The 10,511-nt window shown below is 39.5% G+C and overlaps 1 non-coding gene across 1 annotated transcript; it reads right to left on the bottom strand.

The window, feature by feature from the left end:
* Nucleotides 1-780: 780 nt before the first annotated feature.
* Nucleotides 781-888, bottom strand: LOC112793514 (small nucleolar RNA R71). Its single transcript, XR_003198199.1, has one exon. It is a non-coding gene; the product is annotated as a small nucleolar RNA R71 (small nucleolar RNA).
* Nucleotides 889-10,511: the final 9,623 nt, after the last annotated feature.

Genomic DNA, 10,511 nt, shown 5'->3' with positions numbered 1-10,511 from the left:
CCGGCCTGATTGAGAACCGACAGATGGATAGCCATGCCGTGACAGGGTGCGTTGAACATTTCCACTGAGAGGATGGGAGGTAGCCACTAACAATGGTGAAACCCTTGCATACAGCTTGCCATGGAAGGAGCCTTGCGTGCTTGAAGAAGAAGACAGTAGGAAAGCAGAGATTCAGAAGATGGAGCATCTCCAAAACCTCAACCTGTTCTCCATTACTGCAAAACAAGTACTTATTTCATGTTCTTTTGCTTTTCACAATCAATCCTGATAATTTCTGATATCCTGACTAAGATTTACAAGATAACCATAGCTTGCTTCAAGCCGACAATCTCCGTGGGATCGACCCTTACTCACGTAAGGTATTACTTGGATGACCCAGTGCACTTGCTGGTTAGTTGTGCGGGGTTACAAAAAGGTGATTGCAATTTCGTGCACCATCCAACTTCCAACTTCTATGGAAGAAGCATCTCAATTCCTACCATTGGAGCAAACAAATTTGAGCTTATGCCTCAATTATTTTCTCTAATGCAGCAGAATTGCAAGTTTAATGGACTTCCATTGGAAGATCCTCATCAGTTTTTAGCTGAATTTTTGTAGATCTGTGATACTGTTAAGACCAATGGGGTTGATCCCGAGGTCTACAGACTTATGCTTTTTCCCTTTGCTGTAAGAGACAGAGCTAGAACATGGTTGGACTCACAACCTAGAGAAAGCCTGATCTCTTAGGACAAGTTGGTCAACGCTTTCTTAACCAAATTCTTTCTGCCTCAAAAGCTGAGCAAGCTTAGAGTGGACATCCAAACCTTCAAACAAAAGGAAGGTGAATCCCTCTATGAAGCTTGGGAAAGATACAAGCAATTAACCAAAAGGTGTCCTTCTAACATGCTTCCCGAATGGAGCATCATATGTATATTCTATGATGGTCTGTTTGAATCGTCTAAGATTTCATTGGACCATTCTGCTGGCAGATCCCTTCATCTGAAAACCCTTGCAGAAGCCCAGGAACTCATTGAGTTGGTTGCAAATAACCAGTTCATGGAAACTTCTGAAAGAAATCCTCTAAATAATGGGATGACTCAGAAGAAAGGAGTTCTTGAGATTAATACTCTGAATGCCATATTTTTTCAGAACAAAATATTGACTCAGCAAGTCAATATGATTTCTCAAAATCTGACTGGATTGTAAGCTACATCCGGCAGTGCTAAAGAAGCCTCCTCAGAAGGAGAAGCTTATGACCCTGAGAATCCTGCAATGGAAGAGGTGAATTACATGGGAGAATCCTATGGAAACACCTATAATCCTTCATGGAGGAATCATACAAATTTCTCATGGAAGGATCAATAGAAGACTCAACAAGGCTTCAACAACGATAATGATGGGAGAAATAGGTTTGGCAATAGCAAACCTTTTCCATTATTTTCTCAGCAACAGACAGAGAATTCTGAGCAGAGCCTCTCTGGCTTAGCAAACAAAGTCTCTGATCTATCTAAGACCACTCTCAATTTCATGAATGAAACAAGGTCCTCTATCAGAAATTTGGAGGCACAAGTGGGTCAGTTGAGTAAAAGAGTTACTGAAACTCCTCATAGTACTCTCCCAAGTAATACAGAAGAGAATCCCAAAAGAGAGTGCAAGGCCATAACTATAACCAAAATGGCTGAACCTGGAGAGAGTGAAAAGGCAATGATTCTCAGTGAGGAAGACCTCAAGGGACATCCACTGACCAATAATAAGTTCCCTATTGAGGAACCAGAGGAATCTGAGGCTCATACAGAGACCATAGAAATTCCACTGAACTTACTATTGTCATTCATGAGCTCTGATGAATATTCTTCCTTTGAAGAGGACGAAGACACTGTTGAAGAGCAAGTTGCTCAGTATCTAGGAGCAATCATGAAGCTGAATGCCAAGTTATTTGGTAATGAGACTTGGGAGGATGAACCTCCATTTCTCATTAATGAACTGAATACATGGATTCACCAGACATTGCCTCAAAAGAAACCGGATCCCGGAAAGTTCTTAATACCTTGCACCATATGCACCATGAATTTTGAAAAGGCTCTGTGTGACCTGGGGTCAGGTATCAACCTCATACCACTCTCTGTAATGGAGAAACTAGGGATCTTTGAGGTAAAAGCTGCAAGAATCTCACTAGAGATGGCAGACAAATTAATGAAACAGACTTATAGACTTGTAGAGGATGTCTTAGTGAAGGTTGAAGGCCTTTACGTCCCTGCTGACTTCAGCATCCAAGACACTGGGAAGGATGAGGATGAATCCATCATCCTTAGAAGACCCTTCCTAGCCATAGCAAGGGCTGTGATTGATGTGGATAGAGGAGAGTTAGTCCTTCAACTAAATGAGGACTACCTTGTGTTTAAGATTCAAGGATCTTCTTCTGTAAACATGAAAAAGAAGCATGAAAAGCTTCTCTCAATATAGAGTCAGATAGAGCCCCTACACTAAACTTCTAAGTTTGGTGTTGGGAGGCCACAATCATACTCTGAGCACTTGTTAAACTCTGTAAGAGCTTCCTGTCAAGCTATTGACATTAAAAAAACTCTTATTGGGAGGCAACCCAATTTTATTTATCTATATTAATTACTCTTTTATTTTATTTTCTACTGTTATTATATATCTTCTTTAGGTTGATGATCATGTGGAGTCACAAAAATAGCTGCAGCATTAAAGTAGAATCGAAAATAGCATAAAAAATAGCACACCCTAGAAGACAGGCTTACTGGCGTTTAAACGCCAGTAAGGATAGCAAAATGGGCGTTTAACGCCCAGTCTGGCAGTATTCTGGGCATTAAATACCAGAAGTGGCACACAGACTGGCGTTTAACACCAAAAAAGGATGTATGGTGTCTGGCTGGCGTTAAACGCCAGTAAGGGTAGCAGAATGGGTGTTTAACTCCCAGTTTGGCAGCATTTTGGGCGTTAAACGCCAGAACTGGCAGCCAGACTGGCGTTTAACGCCAGAAAGGGGCACCAGTCTGGCGTTTAATGCCAGAAATGCCACACAGAGGGCGTTTAAATGCCAGAAAGGTGCAGGGATAAGAAATCCTTGACACTTTAGGATCTGTGGACCCTATAGGATCCCTACCTACCCCAACTCACTCTCATTCCTCTTCACACCTTTCCATTACACTCTTCCCCAAACACTATCCACCTATCAAATCCTACCCTCTTCCTTATAATCTCTTCACCACTCACATCCATCCACTATTTCCCATCATACAACTCACCTACGCCCACCCACTCAAATTCAAACCATTTCCCTCCCAAACCCAACCCCTAACACACATATTCCCTCTCCCCCTTACCCTATAAATAACCCTCCTTACTCTTTCATTTTCACACATCACAAACACTTCCAACCCCCCTTGGCCAAACCACTCCTACACCTCCATCTCCTCCATTTCTTCTTCTTTTTCTCCTCCTTTCTTTCTTCTTTTGCTCGAGGACGAGCAAACCTTTTAAGTTTGGTGTGGGAAAAACTGTTGCTTTTTATTTTTCCATAACCATTAATGGCACCTAAGACCGGAGAAACCTCTAGAAAGAGGAAAGGGAAGGCAATTGCTTCCACCTCCGAGTCATAGAAGATGGAGAGATTCATCTCAAAGGTCCATCAAGACCACTTCTATGAAGTTGTGGCCAAGAAAAAGGTGATCCCCGAGGTCCCCTTCAAGCTCAAAAAGAGCAAATATCCGGAGATTCGACAAGAGATTCGAAGAAGAGGTTCGGAAGTTTGATGATGAGTTTTGAGTGTTGGTCTAGATTTTCTTCTTATAGAAAGAATTACTTCGTTGTAAGCATAGTTCTAAACTAACAAACAATTCCCACATCAAAAATTTGAGTTGTCACAAGTAACAAACCCCAATTGAAAATTAACCGAAGTATTAAGACTCTGGGTCGTCTCACGAAGAGTTGCAATGAAGTGTATGCTTATTGGCTATGAGGGGTATATGTGAATATTGTGAATAGCTTGATTTTTTTAGATTACTTGTTAGTTTTTGTTAGTTTTAGTACTTTATTTCATTAATTCTTGTTAGCTTTTGTTTTTGTTTTCTCTTATCACTATGAATTCTCACTTTGGCTATGAGTGTGATTACAACTATGTTGTAGGAAATGGGGACTTCAATGAAGATATGCATCAAGGATGGCATAACCAAAGGTGGGAGAAGCCATATGCATATGATCAATCCTCATGGCAACAACCTCCACCAATGCACTATGAAGAAGAGCCATTCTATGATGCATATCAATCCAATGGCTATGGTGAATCCCCTTGTGACTTTCAAGAATCACCACCATATGCCTATGAGCCATATCCTCAACATAGCCATCAACCATACTCACAAGCCACCTTTCAACAACCATCTTCATATGACCCTAATCCATATCCACCATACCAACCTCCTTTTGAACCATATGAGTCACACATAGAGCCACCACCATTCCAACATCAACATTTTCAAGAGCCACCCCCTCCATATTATTACCAAGATGAACCACCTCCAATGTATGAAAATTTCTAACCACAAGATGAATACCACTTTCCACCACAACCTCCCATGGAAGAATACTCATGTCCTTCAATCCAAGAGTCATATGATCCTACCCATGATATTCAAGAAGAATAAGAGTCAAGGGATCGTTTCAAGGAGACATTGGATCAATTTCAAGCAACCATGGAGTGTTTTGTGCAACAAATGGAAAGAATGGAAAATATTGAACCACCACAACCTTACCAAGAAGAACTACCTTCCAACTACAATACCCTTCCCTCAAACGATGAACCCTCTCTTCCACCATCACCTTCCGATGAAGCCTTTATGCTAGAATTAAAGGATCTTGAATCTCACATCTTAAGGCAACACGAGGAGGATGAAAAGAGATTTGAGGATTTAAGAGTAAAAACGGCTATCATGGTAGAAGCTGTTAGCAACATAGTCTCATCCCGCCTAAGCCTATGCGATCAAGGCACTCCCATTGTTGAATATGGAAAAGCACCCAAGGAGCTTAGTGAGGGAATAGACTTGAAGCTTCAAGGTGGAGAAGAAGAGTTAAAGCAAGAAGTGCAACAAGCGGAGAAGGTAGAGATTATTGAACTAAAGAAAGTAGTAGTTGGAACCTTATGACATGTTGAATACATAGGGGAATCACAAAGTGAAGAACCTTCTTCCATGGAGTTTGAAGTTGATGTTGAAGAGAAGAGAGCACAACCTCCAAGACACAATGTGATTGAAGAATGGGAAGAAGTGTCCCAAGAAATAGGTCCTCCTATTTATGACTATTCCGAGTCAACATGTGATCCTTTTGAGCTTGAAGAACCCTTCCCCACTATACTTGGAATTGATGATGAGGTAGATTTCACTCAACCTCCTATTTATGATTTGAGTGATGGGAAGGAGCAAGAAGACATTGGTGAAGAAGAGCTTGAACTTGAGGAAGCTTGGCAAGAGGTAGAGTTTGAAGAACCTTGCCAAGTGGTGGAAGCCTCTGGAAGAGGATGGACGGGAGTGGAGTGTGCTTTGTCAAGATCATTGGGAACTCCTCCACCTAGGTTGTCATCCAATCCTTCATTTAAGTGGGTAAAACTGCTAACTCTTAGCTTTATTATCCCACTTGAATATGGTATTCTTGAAACGGATGGCCAACTTAGGGCGCTTTGTGGAATTAAGCGTAAGAGGAGGATGCTTAGTGGTTGGCGTTGTAAGTCTAGGCTCATTATGGTTGGAAGCTCAAAATTGAAGAGCATGGATTGGTGTAGTGCTCAAGTAGATGGGTCTAGGAGGATAGTTTGGTGCTTCCATGAGAATTCATCTCTCTTGCCACCCGAAGGAAATCACCATGATCAACTCAAGGACGGGTGTGAAAACAAAGTATGGGATCCCGGATCACACAAGGAAGATCAACTTTGGGAGCCTCTGGTTTGTGAAGAAATCCATCAAAGCTTGGAGTTATTAACTTTGAATGATGAAGCACAATGGAAGTCCAAGCATTGGTGGATGTTCAAGGATGGATTCAAGCACAAGCCACCTTGATGAAGAGCTCCCTATAAGTCCAACTTAAAGAAAATAAACAAAAGTGCTAGGTGGGAAACAACCCACTATGGTAACATCTTTCCCTTTTTCTCTTTTGTATATATGGTAAATTAGTTTGAATTCATGTTTTATTTAGTTAGTTTAGTTTATTTGGGAGTCTAGTAGGTTAAATAAGGTTTTATGATGTTTTGGTAGTTGTTTGGAGGTTTGGAATGCTTGGTTTGGTGCAAGAACATGGAAAAATTTTGAAAAACAGAGCACCATCCACGCGCACGCGCACTCCACGCGTACGCGTGCCCAAGCAATTTTGACCATCTACGCGCCCGCGCCATGTACGCGTACGCGTGGATCTAGAAGTTCCACCTCCAGGCTAAGGACCCGAGATTTGTGCATGGAGTGTGCCAACTTTGTGCCCAAAGGCACGCGCACACGTACCTTGCGCAGACGCGCCACTCTCGAAATAACCCATCGACGCACGCGCGCACCGCACGCGTACGCGTCGCTTCCATTTCATCAATCCGCGCTTACGCGCACATGACACGCACGCGTGGAATGCCCTGTTTCACCACCTTCTTTTCTTCTCCTCTTTCCATCTTTTCTTTCCACCCTTCAAACATCATCCAACGCTACCAAACATCATGTAACACCATTTCTTTTAGTTAGTTAGTTAGTTTAATTTTTGTTTTCCATTATAAATGTTGGATTACTAATCTTGCTTACTATTTAATGCTGCTTATTACTGATAGGATGTTAGTTTAACATCATTATGTTATTGCCATTGTTGGATTCCTTTGTTGAAGTTACAATTTATTACTTGGTTTTGGATTTTCATGTTTAACATTTGTGAATACCAAGTACATGTTACATTGCCTTCATGCATCTTAACTCCTTGAATTGCATGTTCTGGCCGCCATGCATTCATCATCCATTGTTAGGCAATTGTACATTATCATTGCATTTTTTTTAGGCGATACTTGTTTATGATTTACCTGTACTCATATCACCTATTTCATGCATTGAAATTGTGCGGTTGAAAAATTGGATCGAAAGCTTACCTAGTAACATATTTTTGAGCTTTCCAAGCTTTGTGGGCCCTACTTGCTATGTGATTGATTTTCACTTCTATATTCTTTTCTCTAAGGCCCAAAGCACTCATGTGTCCACCTTTATGTCACTTAGGTGTTGCAACAACTTCAATATGTGTCATTGATTGTTGTGTGAGCTCTTATTACCATTTTGTTCACCAAGTTTACTTATACATCAATCAATGTCCATTCATTATCCAATTTCACAATTGCTTGATTTTTTTTTTGCTTGAATGCTTTTATGCTTCTTCACTACTTGTTGGGTTGTTTTAAGCCTACAAGTCTTTTAAAGTATCTCAAGCACACTAGAATGAGTGAAGTGCATGTTTTCTTTTGTGTAATTGTGACATAATATTTTTTTTTATATATACTAGTGTGTGTGTGTTCTAAACCGCACGCAATTTTAGAACCCACACACCTATTTTTCATCAATGTCACACTAATTCACTCACTCCATTCTAGTGGTTCTTACCTCATTCCAACAATGTACGCTTCCTAGCTTTTGTATTTTCTCATCTTATGGTGTTTATTTTGTTTTTCATGATTGATGCACCATAAGCAAAAATGGAAGCGGAAGGAAGAACACGCAGCAATCAGTTGACCTACCAGCTGAAGGTAGCAACTAGGAGAGTCGCCGTACCCCCTTGCTCATCTTTGGATGCACCGAGGACGATGCAAACTTTTAAGTGTGGGGAGGTCGTCCGACCACTCGGCGTCTTTTGGGTAACAAGTTTCTAATCCCAACACTTTTGCATTTTATTTTAGGATTTTTAGTTGCATTTTCTTGTTTTGCATATGTATATATTAAGTTTAGCCAAAATCATGATATTTTCCAAGAATTTTATCTATAGGGCACCCCAATTGATTGAAAAAATTTTTTTTAAGAACTTGCTTGAATTATACAATTGTGGATCATGTTTTTGAGTTAAGAACACAAGCATGTGAGATTTGAGCCTAATTGTGTGGTTACATCTTATAACCACTTATTTTCATTCTTGTGTGCATTGTTCTCTTCCTATGATTGTAATCTTTGATTTTTTTGATTCTTTATGTCCATTATTTGTGTATACATGCATTTATATGATTGAGGCCATTGTTCAAATAGATCACTTACCCAAATAGCCTACCTTTTATCTTCTATTGCTAACCAATTTTGAGCCTATGCCTAACCCATTTGTTCTTAATGTTAGCACATTACAAGCCTTAAGTAAAAAACAATAAATGTCCCTTGTTTGGATCTTTGATTAGCTTAATCTAGTGAGAGTGCTTATCATTCAAGTTTGGGAGAGTTGGGGACATTGGGTAGAGATAAAAGTGTGTTTACATCTTTGTTGAAAAATCTTGGGAATTGGGTACATACTCATGTATTAATCAAATGTGAAACCATATGCATTGGTACTCGTATATATACTTGACAAAAAAAATTTAAAATAGAAAAAGAAAGAAAAAATAATTGCAATAAAAAGGGGACAAAATGGCCCAAAGTGAAGTTCAATAATAATCAATGCATATGTGTGGTGATCAAGAAGGAATGCATGAGTGTGTGAAAAAGTGAAGAATGGGTAGTTAGGTTTGTTTAGAATTGTATAGGTTGTCATAGGTTAGGTGGGAAGTTTAAGTTAATCAAAGATTCAAATTTCTAGCTCACTTGACCATATGCATCCTACCTTGACCCTAGCCCCCATTACAACCTATGGAAAAGTCCTCATGATATTTGTATGCATGCATAAAGTAATTGTTGATTGTTAGATAAAAAAAACAAATCTTGGAAAGCATGATTAGGGGAGAATTGAGTGAATTAACCCCATACACTTGAGTGCCTAGAGCAGATACACGTCTGGTGAGGGTTCGATCGCTCAAGTACATGTTTCCACCCTTAATCATCTTTTCTTGCAAGTTTGTAAAATCTTTCAATGATTCAATTCAATTGTGGGTTGATTTGATTGCTATTGCTTTAGCCCTTATACTTATATATGTATTCTTGGAAATTGACATGTTTTGACCAAGTGGATGCATTCATGTAGATAGATTGCATATAGATAGATTGCATTTAGTAGTTTACATTGAATAAATGTGATACCCTTTGCTTCTTTCTTGATTCTAGCATGAGGACATGCTTAGTTTAAGTGTGGGGAGATTTGATAAACCCCGATTTCGTGGTTTATTTTGTCCTTATTTTGGGGGATTTATCCACTTTTTCCCACATTTATTCAATGAAATAGCATGGTTTTGTAATTCTCCCTTGAATTGTGCTTAAATGTAAAAACATGCTTTTTAGGCCTTAAATTGGTGATTTTAATTCACTTTAATCCCATTCGATGCTTTGATGTGTTTGTTAAGTAATTTCAGGTCCATAAGGCAAGTATTGGATGGAAGAAATGAAGAGAAAAGCATGCTAAGAGGAGAATGCATGAAGAAACAAAGATTTGGAATGCACCAATGGATGCGCACGCGTACAAGGCACGCATGCGCAAAAGTGGTTTTCCACAAGGACGCGCACGCGTACATACCGCTTCCGCGCGGATGAGGATTTGCCAATTGACGCGCACACGTACATGGCGCGCACGCGCCGATACTCTTACTTGACCCACTTAAAGGCAAATCGCTGGGGGCGATTTCTGAGCAGCCCAGGCCCAATTCCAACTTGTTTCTGAGTGTATTTCATGCAGAATTGAACTCCAAGCAAAGGGGCAGCAATTAATTATAGGGTTTAGCATCATGTAGGTTAGTTTCTAGAGAGAGAAGCTCCCTCTTCTCTCTAGAATTAGGTTAGGTTAATTTCCATCTTAGATCTAGGTTTAATTAATGCTTTGATTTACTTTTCTTTTATAATTCCTTGTTCCTCTACTCTTTCTCTCTTTAATTTTGTATCTTATTCATGTAATTCTCTACTTTTATGTTGATGCATTTTTGTTCTTCTATTTTCAATTCAATGCAATTTATGATTCATGTTCCTTTATTGTTGATTTGGATTTGTTGTTGTTTAATTCATTGCAATTGAGTAGTGTAGATTTACATTCCTTGCAATTTTACTATGCTTTTCTTTTATGCCTACCAAGTGTTTGACAAAATGTTTGGTAGGATGTTAGAGTAGATTTTGAGCATTCTTGGCTTGAAAAGAGTGATTGGGCAACCTTGAGTCATGAAAACCCAACTTATATTGGTGATCTAGAGTTGTTAGCTAGTATTGTTTCCATTGACGCTAATCTTTTGCTAATTTAATTAGTGAGTTGATTAGGACTTATGGAAGATTGTTTCCATTGACGCTAATCTTTTGCTAGTTTAATTAGTAAGTCGATTAGGACTTTTGGATTGAGATTAGTTAGTCTCATTAGACTTTCTCCCTATTCGTTGGAGTTGACGTAATGAGATAAAT

Source organism: Arachis hypogaea, chromosome 3 (assembly GCF_003086295.3).
Source record: "Arachis hypogaea cultivar Tifrunner chromosome 3, arahy.Tifrunner.gnm2.J5K5, whole genome shotgun sequence".
In the NCBI taxonomy this organism is placed as follows: domain Eukaryota; kingdom Viridiplantae; phylum Streptophyta; class Magnoliopsida; order Fabales; family Fabaceae; genus Arachis; species Arachis hypogaea.
Note: the sequence above shows the minus strand (reverse complement) of the source record. Positions and strands in the feature narration are given on the sequence as shown.